The sequence below is a fragment of the Somniosus microcephalus genome, chromosome 4 (assembly GCF_052327205.1).
Source record: "Somniosus microcephalus isolate GS21.2 chromosome 4, FLI_Smic_1.0, whole genome shotgun sequence".
NCBI lineage: Eukaryota > Metazoa > Chordata > Chondrichthyes > Squaliformes > Somniosidae > Somniosus > Somniosus microcephalus.
The window spans coordinates 122,890,685-122,905,542 of NC_140990.1; the positions used below are offsets into that span (position 1 = coordinate 122,890,685).

The window sequence follows — 14,858 nt, forward strand, 5'->3', positions numbered from 1 at the left end:
TTTTTCTAGGGCCGGCCCCACAAATTCCCAGATTCATTCAGCTCAATTTCACAACCTGTGGGTTCTCTCTCACCCTCCCTTTGTCCTGTTTTAAATTCATTTTACAGGGTATTAGAAGGGAAGGATTTTCAGACGGGAAACTCAAACCAAACATCTCCAAGATCTGACAGAGTTGCTCAATTAATCAGGAACTTTGAGCATGGAAGCAGAAAGCACCGTTCAGAGCGGGGAGAAACCGTACACATGTTTTGTGTGTGGACAACGTTTCAGCCAATCCTCTGGCCTGTCGAGACATGAGCGCCATCACACCGGGGTGAGGCCATTCACCTGCTTCGAGTGTGGGAAAGGATTCACTCGTTCATCCCACCTGCTGAGACATCAGCGAGTTCACATTGGGGAGAGGCCGTTCAACTGCTCTGAGTGTGAGAAGGGATTCTCTCAGTCATCCGACTTGGTGAAACACCAGCGAGTTCACACTGGGGAGAAGGCGTTCACCTGCTCCAAGTGTGGGAAGAGATTCAGGTGTTCTTCCCACCTGCTGACCCATCAGCGAGTTCACACTGGGGAGAGGCCATTCATCAGCTCCGAGTGTGGGAAGGGATTCATGTATTCATCCAGCCTGCTGACACACCAGCGAGTTCACACTGGGGAGAGGCTGTTTAACTGCTCTGAGTGTGGGAAGGGATTCGCTCAGTCATCCGACTTGGTGAAACACCAGCAAGTTCACACTGGGGAGAGGCCGTTCACCTGCTCCGAGTGTGGGAAGGGATATAAGTGTTCATTCAATCTACAGACACACCAGCGAGTTCACACCGGGGAGAGACCGTTCAACTGTTCTGAGTGTGTGAAGGGATTCACTCAGTCCTCCCACCTGCTGATACACCAGTGAGTTCACGCTGACGAGAGACCTTTTAAATGCCTGGACTGTAGGAAGTGCTATAAAAGTTCCGGGGAACTGATGTGTCATCAGCGTGTTCACACTGACGAGAGACGGTTCAGGTGTTTGCACTGCGGGACTGAGTTCAGGCAATCATCTCACCTCACTGTACACCAGCGCACTCACACTGGGGAGAGGCCGTTCACCTGCTCTGCATGTGGGAAGGGATTCACTCAGTCATCCCACCTACTGATACACCAGCGAGTTCACACTGGGGAGAGGCCGTTCACCTGCTCTGAGTGTAGGAAGGGATTCACTCAGTCATCCCACCTACTGATATACCAGCGAGTTCACACTGATAAGGGACCTTTTAAATGTTCTGACTGTGAGAAGAGATTTAAAAGCAAAAAGGATCTGCTGGAGCACCAGCGAGTTCACAAGTGTTGGATTCTGCTGTTAATGCTGCTGTTAATCACATCCCAGACTGAATCGTGTTCATTCTGACAGCTGGGGTTTGTTTCTGCTGATGTTAATAACCCCTGTAACTGGGCTGGAGTTTAATAATCTGGATATATGTCAAATAAATCAGCTTTGCTTTAAACACATTGTTGTGGATTTTTGACATTCCCACCTGAGTGTTTAGCATCACCTGGCTGGAGCTCAGAAAGGACAATCTGGGGGGAGGATCGTATGGTGGGAACAGAACTACAGCCTGGGCACAGTCCTTCAGGGCCACACTGAGGGGCAAATGGCACTTTGGTCTTTCTCGCCTCTCTTCACTGACAGCAATGTCCCCGTGCAGGTTAATCTTGAGGCCTGTAAGGAATGTGTCCCAGCCGCTCTCTTCCATGGGTCAGAGCTCCTGGGCACGGAACAGAGGGCGCCTTTACAACTGTGTTTAGAGTCAGGAAGAACAGCAGTGAATGCTGGAAACGTGCTGTCAAATCAGAGATTGGTGTGAAACTGCAATCTGTTCCTGACTGAAAGTGAAACGGCTGGGTTAAGTTTCCAGTCTAAAAATTACTGGTAATTATTCTATGAAGGTTTAACGTGTTCGTAGAATCATAGAATGGTTACAGCACAGAAGGCGGCCATTCGGCCCGTTGAGCTCGTGCTGGCTCTCTGCAAGAGCACTTCAGCTAGTCCCACTCCCCCACCCTTCCCTCGTAGCCCTGCAAAGTTTTGTCCTTCAGGTACTCATCCAATTCCCTTTTGAAAGCCACGATTGAATTTGCCTCCACCACCCTTTCAGGCAGTGCATTCCCGATCCTAACCACTCACTGCATATAAAGGTTTTCCCCATGTCACCTTTGATTCTTCTGCCAATCACCTTAAATCTGTGTCCTCTAGTTCTCGACCCTTCTGCCAATGGGAACAGTTTCTCTGTTTAGACCCCTCATGATTTTGAACACCTCTATCAAATCTCCTCTCAATCTTTTCTGCTCCAAGGAGAAGAACTCCAGCCTCTCTAGTCTATCCACGTAACTGAAGTCCCTCATTCCTGGAATCATTCTCGTAAATCTTTTCTGCACTTTTTCTAAGGACTTCACACAGGAGCAGGAGTAGGCCATTCGGCCCTTCGAGCCTGCTCTGCCATTCAATATGATCATGGCTGATCCTCTATCTCAATACCATATTCCCGCTTTCTCCCCATACCCCTTGATGCCTTTTGGGTCTAGAAATCCATCCATCTCCTTCTTAAATATATTCAGTGACTTGGCCTGCACAGCCTTCTGTGGTAGAGAATTCCACAGGTTCACCACCCTCTAAGCGAAGAAATTTCTCCTCATCTCGGTCCTAAATGTCCTACCCCGTATCCTCAGATTGTGACCCCTCTTTCTAGACCCCCCAGCCAGGGGAAACATCCTCCCTGCATCCAGTCTGTCTAGCCCTGTCAGAATTGTATACGTTTCAATGAGAGCCCCTCTCATTCTTCTAAACTCTAGTGAATACAGGCCTTGTCGACCCAATCTCTCCTCATACGACAGTCCTGCCATCCCAGGAATCAGTCTGGTGAACCTTCGATGCACTCCCTCTATGGCAAGTATATCATTTCTTAGGTAAGGAGACCAAAACTGCACACATTTCTCCAAGTGTGGTCTCACCAAGGCCCTGTATAACTGTAGTAAGACATCCTTGCTGCTGTACTCAAATCCTGTTGCAATGAAGGCCAACATACCATTTGCCTTCCTAACTGCTTGCTGCACCTGCATGTTTGCTTTCAGTGACTGGTGTACAAGGACACCCAGGTCCCATTGTACATCAGCATTTCCCAATCTATCACCATTTAAATAATACTCTACCTTTCTGTTTTTCTTACCGAAGTGGATAACTTCACATTTATCCACGTTATGCTGCAGCTGCCATGTATTTGCCCACTCACTCAACTTGTCTAAATCGCCTTGAAGCCTCTTTGCATCCTCCTCACAACTCACAATCCCACCTAGTTTTGTGTCCTCAGCAAACTTGGAAATATTACATTTGGTTCCCTCATCCAAATCATTGATATATACTGTGAATAGCTGGGGCCCAAGCACTGATCCCTGCGGTACCCCACTAGTCACCACCTGTCACCCCAAAAAAGACCCATTTATTCCTACTCTCTGTTTCCTGTCTGTTAACCAATTTTCAATCCATGCCAGTATATTACCCCCAATCACATGTGCTTTAATTTTGCACACTAACCTCTTATGTGGGACTTTATCAAAGGTCTTCTGAAAATCCAAATAAACCACAACCACTGGTTCTCCCTTATCTATTGTACCAGATACATCCTCAAAAAACTCCAGTAGGTTTGTCAAACACGATTTCCCTTTCATAAATTCATGTTGACTTTGTCTAATCCCGTTGATATTTTCTAAGTGTCCTGTTATCACATCCTTTATAATAGACTCTAGCATTCTCCCTACTACTGATGTTTGGCTAACCGGTCTGTAGTTCCCTGTCTTCTCTCTCCCTCCTTTTTTAAATACCTCGTCTTTATCAATTTTTATCCCATTCAGTATCTCCACCATCTCCTCCTTTACTATGTCTATGGCAGGATCCTCTTCCTTGGTGAAGACAGATGCAAAGTACTCATTTAGTACCTCAGCCATACCCTCTGCCTCCATGCATAGGCCTCCTTTATGGTCCTGAATTTGCCCCACCCCTCCTCTTACTACCCGTTTACTATTTATATGCCTATAGAAGACTTTTGGATTACCTTTTATGTTGGCTGCCATTCTATTCTCATTCCCTCTCTTTGCCCCTCTTAGTTTCTTTTTCACTTCTCCTCTGACCTTTCTATATATAGCCTGATTCTCAGATGTATTTGCAATCTGACATTTGTCATACATGGTCTTTTTCTGCTTCATCATATTCTCTATCTCTTTCGTCATCCAGGGAGACCTGACTTTAGTTGCCCGACATTCTAAAATACATTTCCTGATTCAATTACTTCGAGTCCATATAATCAATTTTAATTTCACAAACAAATTATGCCCAGACTATGTGATTTTACAAAGAAGACAAAATTAACAATTGCGTTTGGATCCGAGTCATTTATCCTCCCCTTCGAGCAATATGTCTTGGAAAATAGGATTACACAGGATATACGGCACAGAAACACACCATTCGGCTCAACCAGTCCATGCCAGCATTTATGCTCCATGAGAGCCTCCTCCCGTCTTTCCTCATCTAACTCTATCAGCATAACCCTCTATTCCCTTCTCCCTCATAGGCTTGTCTAGCCTCCCCTTAAATGCATCTATACTATTCGCCTCAACCACTCCCTGAGGTCGCGAGTTCCACATTCTCCCCACTCTCTGGGTAAAGAAGTTTCTCCTGAATTCCCTATTTGATTTCTTGGTGACTATCTTATATTGATGGCCTTTGGTTATGCTCTTCCCCACAAGTGGAAACACTCTCTCTGTATCTACTCTATCAAAACCTTTCATCATTTTAAAGACCTCTATTAGGTCACCACTCAGCCTTCTCTATTCAAGAGAAAAGAGACCCAGCCTGTCCATCCTTTCCTGACAGGTATACCCGCTCATTTCTGGTATCATCCTTGTAAATCTTCTCTGCACCCTCTCCAGTGCCTCTATATCCTTTTTATAATATGGTGACCAGAATTGTACGCAGTGCTCCAAGTGTGGTCTAACCAAGGTTCGATACAAGTTTAGCATAACTTCACTACTTTTCCATTCTATAACAATTCAATTCTATAACAATCGATCCCAATAATTTAATCCAATAGGTTAAAGTCTTAAGTCCAATTTTGTCAGCACGCTGCGACATTCGATGTCTGCAGATAACGGGAGATAAATTCTTAAAACTGCTGGATCTCTTGCTCTGCCATCAACCTCTTATCAAACTGGAGCTGGCATTGCCTAATATGGTCGTCTCTGGCTACTGCACAGTCCAGAGACACAAGTCTGCATTTTCTTCAACACACATCAACAACGTTAGAAGCAGGTAAAACACTTTGACCTTCCTGGGGCAGCACAAACCACTCGTCTCCAGACTTTTCTTATCCCAACATCATATTTCTGATTGAAACATTCTATGATGAAAATAGCCAAGGCCAGTTGGTTGTAAACACCAGCTGTTGCTCAGTGAAATCTCTCTCTCTCTAATGATACCAACCATATTTTCCCCAATATCGAATGAACTAAAGATGAACACCTTTCAGAAGCTGAATTAACCGAGGTCCATATGCCAACACCCCTCTCATCTTCCATTCACTTCAATTGAAAGGAAACCGACAGATTGGACCAGTCAGGATTTGAAAGATATCTTATGACCTACACCAGTTGCTTATGAAGCATCCTTGCCCACCCGCCAGGCCAATACTCCGCTCCTTCCGCCGACATCTTACCGATGTATCCGGAGCCCATCCCAAGGCTGTGCCATCTGCGATTACATGCACTGCACATGCTCCAAACCCAGGCGGGTCCTGCGCCTGAGCACTGGCCTCCTGTAGTCCGGGTGTGGCACATTCTCCCCCGCAGGGACTGCTGGGTAAAAGCCCCACCATTGAAGGGCCGCATTAGTGATTAGAACAGGATTTACTGGGATTGCATTGAGCACTGAATCATGTTCGTTCTGGCAGTTAGAGTGTGTTTCTGCTGATCTTAATAACCCTTATACCTGGGATGGAGATTGTTATTCTGTATAAATATTGAATAAATCAAAAAGAAAATACTGCAGATGCTGGAAATCTGAAATAAAAACAGAAAATGCTGGAGGTACTCAGCAGGTCAGGCAGCATCTGTGAAGAGTGAAACAGAGTTAATGTTTCAGGTCGATGACCTTTTGTCAGAACTGGGTCTGAATAAATCAGATTGGTTTCAAACTGACAGTGTATCGAATATTTGATTTTTCCATGATCAGAGGAAACTAATTGTTGACAACTGTTCCATTTTTTGGCAATTTTCTTACTCTAACTTGTATCATTTCTCATCTAGTTCACTTTCTCCCACATCTAACCAGAAGTTTGTTCCGTTTGAGTACATGGCTTGTGGGTGTCATAGACTGAACTGCAGTGTCTCTCTTTACACTCATCTTAAGGCCTGGCCAAAGTGGCCATTAACAGGTCCAGGCAGCGGGCGGTCATGGGGGTTGTTCGGCCCAACTGCCTGCCTCTCTTCCACTGCAACATTTGCGCCTGTGTTATCCTAGAGATGGAGCACGCAGTGTCCGCCGGCACGCTCGAGGCCTTCCGCGACCGATGGGCACTGTAGGGGCTAAAGTGCATCATCACCCCCGGCAATCAAATTTTAATTTAATGTATTAAGTTTAATTTAATGTATTTTTGTTAAGTTACAATTTATTTGTTTATGGGTTGCTCAAAAAGAGTACACTCATCTGAAATTCCTTTGAACCACTCTTTTATAGAACTGTCTTGCATAAGATTTGCAATCCGTTATTTTCTGTATCATTTATCCCTTTTTGGATCCGATTTAGTAAAAACTCCTCCACAGATACTGCATGTGATAGCCTTTGAAATGTTCTGATCTTTGTAATTGTCATTGCTGATTTTGATGGTCTCGTTGATTCAATCTCTCATTACTGACATGCTGTGCACTATTTCTTTATTCAAGATAATTGTTTCTAATACTTCCTTTATCAGGTCTTTAGCTCCTCCATTGATCCCTGTCAGTAATCCTTGGTTAGGGTTTTGGGGCTGGGGTTCAGCTTAGGATGTTAGGCTATGAGACAGTGATTAGGGGTAGAAACCACTATTGACAACGCCAGTGTCACTCGGCATGTTCTCTTTCATTTCATGGTGTTTTAACCTCACGCAGATGAGTCAGAAAACAACCTCATGAATTGTTCATTCAAGGAACCTTCTTTCTGGCCCGAGCCTGATTTCCTCCCTTCTTTCACATCTCTACATTTGCCACAAAAAAGACATCAGGGTCATTAGACTTTGGGACAAAAACAGGCAGATCCAGGTGTTGTGCTGCTTACATTCAAACTTTGGCCTGCCTGAAAAGGGCTTCTGACAATAACCTGTCACCAGGCCCCAACAGTAACCATCTGATTCCAACGTCATATCTTCATCCATTACCTGCCCTCACTGGAGCTGGTTTCACAACCATGACCATTCCCCATACTGCGGCTCTCTGATTCCCATTTATAGGCTCAGTGTAAATGATACCTGGATTTGGTGTCGCAGTGTAAGTGGTCCCTGGATTTGGGGTCAAACTTGTAAGTGTTCCCGGGATTTGATATCACAGTGTAAGTGGTCCCTCGATTTGGTGTCTCAGAGTAAGTGGTCCCCATATTTGGTGTTGCATTGTAAGTGGGCCCTGGAATTGGTGTCACAGTGCAAATACTCCCTGGATTTGGTGTCACAGTGTAAGTGGTCCCCGCATTTGGTGTCACAGTGTAAGTTGTCCCTGGATTTGGTGTCACATTGTAACTGGTCCCTGGATTTGGTGTCACAGTGTAAGTGGCCCCTGGATTTGGTGTCACACTGTAATTGTCCCTGGATCTGGAGTCACAGTGTAAGTGCTCCCTGGAATTGGTGTAACAGTGTAAATGGTCCCTGGATTTGGTGTCAAGTTGTAAGTGGTCCCTGGATTTATTGACTCGGTGTAAGTGGTCCCTGAATTTTGTGTCACAGTGTAAGTGGACCCTGGATTTGGTGTCTCAATGTAAGTGATCCACACACAGAGGGGGTTCCTATATGTGGCAGCCCATCTGACGGGGCCCATTGGATGGGCTGCCACATCCAGGCAAGTGGAGAGAGCGTATTCCATCACACTCCTTACTTGTGCCTTGTGCCTTTATGATGGTGGAAAGGCTTTGGGGAGTCAGGAGGTGAGACACTCACCGCAGAATACCCAGCCTCTGACCTGTTCTTGTTGCCACAGTATTTATGTGGCTGGTCCAGTTAAGTTTCTGGTCAATGGTGACCCCCAGGATGTTGATGGTGGGGGATTCAGCAATGGTAATGCCATTGAATGTCAAGGGGCGGTGGTTAGACTCTCGCTTGTTGGAGATAGTCATTGCATGGCACTTGTGTGGCACGAACCTACCTTCAACCAATCATCTAACCTGTGAGACTCATGTGCCCACCTGAATCACCATTGTAAATGTGGGGATTGTAGAAATGGATTCGGTTGCTCTTATGTGGTGGAAACTCATGGATACAGTCACGCCGGGGAGAGGCCATTCACCAGCTGAGTGAGGAAAGAAATTCACTCGCTCATCTCACCTATTAGCACACAAACATGTTCATAAAGGGGAGAATCCATTCAGTGGTCTGTATGTGGAAAGGGATTCAATCGATCATCCCATTTACTGACACACCAGCACAGTCACACTGGAGAGAGACGGTTTAGATACTTCACGTGTGGGAAGGGATTCACTCCATTGTCCTGCCTGTTGACACTCCAGAGTGTCCACATTGAGAACTGTTGCTGTAAACACTCTGACTGTGAGAAAAGTTTTCAAAGTTCAAAGCAGCTGATGCCTGATCAGCACATTGATACTGCAGAGAGGGAACCCTGGATGTCAAGGGATATACAAGAATGGATTAGGAAAAAAAAGGGAGGCTTTTGGCAGATACAAAGGACTAACAACAGTGGAATCCCTAGAGGAGTATAGAAAGAGCAGAAAATAAATTAGGAGAGCGAAGAGGGAGCATGAAAAAACACTGGCGGGCAAAATAAAGGAAAATCCCAAGGTGTTTTATAAGTATATTAAGGGCAAGAGGATAACCAGGGAAAGAGTAGGGCCAATTAGGGACCAAAGTGGCAATCTGTGTGTAGAGCCGGAAGATGTCGATGTGGTTTTAAATAAATATTTTGCATCTGTGTTTACTATGGAGAAGGGTGATGTAGGCATAGAAATCAGGCAGGGGGGTTGTGATATACTTGAACAAATTAGTATTGAGATGGAGGAGGTACTAGTGGTTTTAGTGAGCTTAAAAGTGAATAAATCCCCAGACCCTGACGAGATGTATCCCAGGCTGCTATGTGAGGCAAGGGAGGAGATTACAGGGGCTCTGACACAAATTTTCAGAACCCCTCTGGCCACAGGGTAGGTGCCAGAGGATGGAGGACAGTAACATATTACCAAAACAACAACAGAAAATGCTGGAAATACTCAGCAGGCCAGGCAGCATCCGTGGAGAGAGAAACAGGGTTAACGTTTCAGGTCTGGGACCCTTCATCAGAACTGGAAAAAGCTGGAGATGTAACAGATATTAAGCAGGTGCAGAGACAGGGGGGAGGGTGGGTTTAGGAGGGGAGGAAGGAATTGAAAGAACATACTGTGAAAATGTTGCAAATGGGAATGGCAAAAATCATACTGCATGAAAAATGGGAGCAGTGATTATTATCAGAAATTGTTGAACTCCATGTTGAGTCCGGCAGGCTGTAAAGTGCCCAATCGAAAGATGAGGTGCTGTTCCTCGAGCTTACGTTGAGCTTCATTGGAACAATGTATTAGGCTGAGGACAGAGAGATCAGAGTGGGAGTGAAGCGGAGAATTACAGTGACAGGCGACGGGAAGCTCAGGGTCACCCTTACGGACTGAATGGAGGTGTTCCGCAAAGTGGTCGCCCAATCTGCGTTTGGTCTCCCCAATGTAGAGGAGACCGCATTGTGAGCAGCGAATACAGTATATTAAATTGCAAGAAGTACAAGTAAATCGCTGTTTCACCTGGAAGGGGTGTTTGGGGCCCTGGACAGTGGGAAGGGAGGAGGTAAAAGGGCATGTGTTACATCTCCTGCACTTGCACGGGAAGGTGCCAGGTGAAGGAGAAGGGCTGTTGGGGGTGATTGAGGAGTGGACCAGGGTGTCGCAGAGGGAGCGGTCCCTTTGAAATGTTGAAAGGGGAGGTGAGGGGAAGATGTGTTTGGTGGTGGGATCACGTTGGAGGTGGCGGAAATGGCGGAGGATGATCCATTGAATGTGGTTCAAGAAGGGCAGTAGGGATAAACCAGACCCCAGCATCTGCAACATTTGACCCCTTGTGACCCCACCTCATTGCTCTTTGTTGTAATGTTTTCCTGACTGACGGGTTGGACACCATTTACACCTTTGATTGCTGTGATTATCTCTCTGCCGAGGTGTGATAAATGGCAGTTAGAAAGATTACCTGTAAACATCTGACATTATTCTCTGACTATATAAGCTGTGTTTTTATGCATCTCTCCACTTCACCTGACGAAGGAGCAGCGCTCTGAAAGCTTGTGATTTCAAATAAAGCTGTTGGACTATAACCTGGTGTTGTGTGATTTCTTACATTTGTCCACCCCAGTCCAACACCGGCATCTCCACACCAGGGAATTACAGGCCAGTGAACCTAACATCAGTGGTAGGGAAATTATTGGAAAAAATTCTAAGGGACAGTATTTGTCTCCACTTGGAGAGGCAGGGATTAATCAGGAATAGTCAGCATGGCTTTGTCAGGGGGAGATCATGTCTGACCAATTTGATTGAATTTTTCGAGGGGGTGTCTAGGTGTGTGGATGAGGCTAGTGCAGTTAATGTATGTAATGTATGTACCTTTAAGGGGGGGAACTACTTTCTTCAGCTCATGTATACTGTAGTACCGGCAGTGACCACACCTGTATATAACGCTGTGTAGTAATCTGTTGTTTCAGTTGCAGTTTGATCCATGTTGAGTAAACACCTGTTGTACCGTTCTCTGCAGTCCTTTTCTTATTATTACACGGACATAGCAGTGGCAATGAGCAAGTTCGAACCTACCTGCAACTCTGCATCACCTCCCAGGGATTCGCTCCTGGAGACCAGTGGAAGAAAGTCAAGTCCAGGAGCACGGGCGTCGACCACGGGCAACCGCCCAGTCATCCAGCGGAGATTTGAGCATCGCAGGGGAGGCTGTCGAGAGCCAGGCATCGCTTTCCAGTCACGGTGGTCCAGCGAAACAGGCTGGCAACAGGTACTGCGCAGACCCTTCCCGGACAGCGACGGGCTAAAGCCCGACCGAGCGGCGTCGACGGGGGAGAGAGAGAGGGCAGAGCGCACAGGGCGCAGCCGGTGCTCAGGACCGAGCGGCGTCAACGGGGGAGAGAGGCGAGAGAGAGCAGAGCACAGCCGGTGTTCAAGGGCTGAGCAGCATCAACAGGGGAGAGAGGCGCGCAGGAAAACGCGAGGCGCTGCCATTGCCACGAGGACCGCAGAGAGCGGCGTTGGCAGCAGCGCAGGAGCAGCGCACGAAAGCCACAGGGCGTCGCCATTTGCCACGAGGACCACCGAGAGTGGCGTTGGCAGTGCGCGAGACGCCATTTTAAGCCAGTCTAACCAAACCCAAAAATGCCGAAGAGTGGCAGTATCACAGCGTTCGGCAATGAAGTCGAAGATTGGACGCCATATGTCGAACGCATAGAAGTATACTGCAAGGCAAATGAAGTGCCAGATGACAAGAAAGCGCTGGTATTGTTGAATTCAATGGGTGCAAAAACGTATGGCTCACTACGAAACCTAGTAACCCCAGAGAAGCCAGTAGAAAAGGATTTTTAAAACATAGTGTCAATCCTACAGGACCACTTAAACCCCACACCGCTGCTGATAGCAGAAAGATTTAAGTTTCACAAAAGGAACCAGCATAAAGATGAAAGTAATGCTGAGTATTTAACGGAACTGCTCAAGCTATCGAAACACTGCCAGTTTGGAACGGGACTAGCAGATACCTTAAGGGACAAGTTTGTGTGTGGGCTTCAAAGTGAAGGAACCCAGAAACGGCTTTTATCTGAAAAGGACCTTACGCTGGACAAGGCTTTCAGCATTGCGGTATCATATGAAGCAGCAGCACAGGGCGCTGCAGAGATACAACAGAGACCGCAAGGATATGGCACAAACGAAATGTCATATGGAACAGAGAAGTGCTATCGCTGCGGCAGAACAACACATGACCAGATTGATTGCTGGTTCAAAGACAAAGTGTGCAGACAGTGTGGAAAAGTAGGACACATAGCACGAGTCTGCAGGTCGGGAAAGAAAACCAGCAATAAGAAACCAACCAAAGGGAAGTACAAGAAGGTACATAAGATAATGGAGAATAGTTCAGATGAACAAAAGAGTGATAATGACTCCGAAAGCAGGGAACTGAGTTGTCTGAAACTACATAATGTGATCACAACGGAGGATCACTGAACCATTTGGGTCACTCTCAAGATAGCAGAAGTCCAGGTAAAGATGGAATTGGACACAGGATCAGCTCTAACAGTCATAAACCGATGGGACTACGAGCGGCTATTCTCACACATACGCTTGAGAGACACAAAAATTATTTTGAAGACGTACACGGGGCAAAAAGTCTACCCCAAAGGAAAAATAAGGGTGACCGTTATATATAACAGTAAGGAAACACCAAAACTAGACCTGTATGTATTGCAAGATGGAGGACCACCATTACTGGGACGTGAATGGATCCGGAAAATACAACATATTGGCATTCCATACAGGCACTGACTGTGGCTGACAAAAAGGATGATGACGTCACACCTGGGCGGCTGTCAAAGATCCTAACTGATGTGAAAGAAGTGTTCCAGCAAGGACTCGGAACACTATAAGGCATGACAGCGACGATTAAAATTGAAGAAAACGCAAGCCCAAAATTTTTTAAGGCCAGCCGTCGAAGCAGAGCTGGAGAGTCTGGAACATTGAGGTGTACTGTCCAAGGTTGGCTGGAGCGAGTGGGCTACACCCATCATCCCTGTGATGAAAAAGTCATTGAGCAGCACGCCTGGGGATCCAAGGAGGTTCGCATCTGTGGGGACTTTAAGGTAACAGTGAACCCAGTCCTTCACACCGTACAATATCCACTTCCACGGATTGAAGATATTTTCGCCTCGCTATCTGGAGGGAAACGTTTCACTAAGATTGATCTAGCCCAGGCGTATCTGCAAATGGAGGTAGAAGAAGCATCAAAAAAATACCTCACAATCAACACCCATAAAGGTCTCTACCAATACAACCGGCTGGTATACGGGGTAGCATCAGCTCCGGCTATTTGGCAGAGGGCAATGGAACAAGTCCTGCAAGGGATCCCAGGGACCCAGTGTTATTTGGACGACATCCTGGTCACGGGCGAAAATGACAGTGATCACCTTGCCAACCTGGAGCAGGTGCTCACTAGATTGCAGGAATATGGGCTCCGAGCTAACCGCCCCAAATGCGAGTTTTTTAGAAAACAGATCTCGTATTGTGGCCACGTTATCGATAAAGAGGGGTTACATAAGTCCCCAGAGAAGATTGAGGCAGTAGTCAAGGCTCCAGCACCGGAAAATGTGTCACAACTGATGTCGTTCCTCGGGCTGGTAAACTACTACCATAAGTTCTTGCCAAATTTGTCTACAATACTACACCCACTGAACACCCTACTGCAAACTGGGGTGCCATGGAAGTGGAATGACGAATGTAGGCGAGCTTTCCAGAAGAGCAAAACACTAATCACATCAAAAGAGGTATTGGCCCATTACAACCCAGCGTTACCAATTCGGTTGGCTTGTGAAGCGTCACCCTACGGCATTGGAGCGGTGCTGTCGCGCAAATTCTCGGATGGCTCAGAGAGGCCAATAGCCTTTGCGTCACGATAACTAACCTCAGCCGAGCGTAACTATGCCCAGATTGACAGGGAGGCACTCAGCCTAGTGTGGGGAGTGAAAAAGTTCAATCACTATCTGCATGGGCAGAAATTCACCTTGCTGACTGATCACCAGCCTCTTGTCTCCATTTTTAATCTGAAGAAGGGCGTTCTGGTGATGACTGCGCAACGACTACAAAGATGGTCACTTTTTCTAGGGGTGCACCACTATGAGATTGAATATAAGGGCACAAAACAGCATGGAAATGCTGATGGGCTATCGCACCTGCCACTGCCTACTGCGGAGGAAGCACCAGCAGTGGATCCTGTCGAAATATTCCATTCAACTATAGTTGAATACCTACCAGTAACTAACACTTGCATCGAAAAGGAAACCCGAAATGACCCGACACTGTCTCGGGTATATGATTTGACGGTGAAGGAATGGCCAGCATATAGCGACTCACTGTTGCCAGCATTCTCGACAAGGAGAGAACAGCTGTCAGTGTGCCGGGAGACCTTGATGTGTGGATCCCGAGTGGTAATTTCACCCAAGTTAAGGGATAGAGTGCTCAATGAGCTTCATGAGGGTCATCTGGGAGGGGTAAAAATGAAAAGCCTAGCCAGGGCTTATGTGTGGTGGCCGGGAATCGATAAACAAATCGAGGACCTGACCAAGAGCTGCTCAGGATGCCAGAAAGTCCAAAATGCACCACTACAGGCCCCTCTACACCCATGGGAGTGGCCCTCATCTCCATGGCAACGGGTGCATATTGATTTTGCTGGTCCATTCATGGACTCAATGTTTTTAATAGCCGTGGATGCGCACTCGAAATGGCCTCCACCACCACAGAGAAAACTATTGCAGTCCTACGGACCATTTTTGCCAGGAATGGCTTGCCAGAACAGATTTGCTCCGACAACGGACCACAG

General features: G+C 46.6%; 1 pseudogene; it reads left to right on the forward strand.

Annotated features, from left to right (window-relative positions):
- Positions 1-589: 589 nt before the first annotated feature.
- LOC147119731 (uncharacterized) overlaps positions 590-14,858 on the forward strand; it is a 178,073-nt pseudogene continuing 163,804 nt past the window's right edge.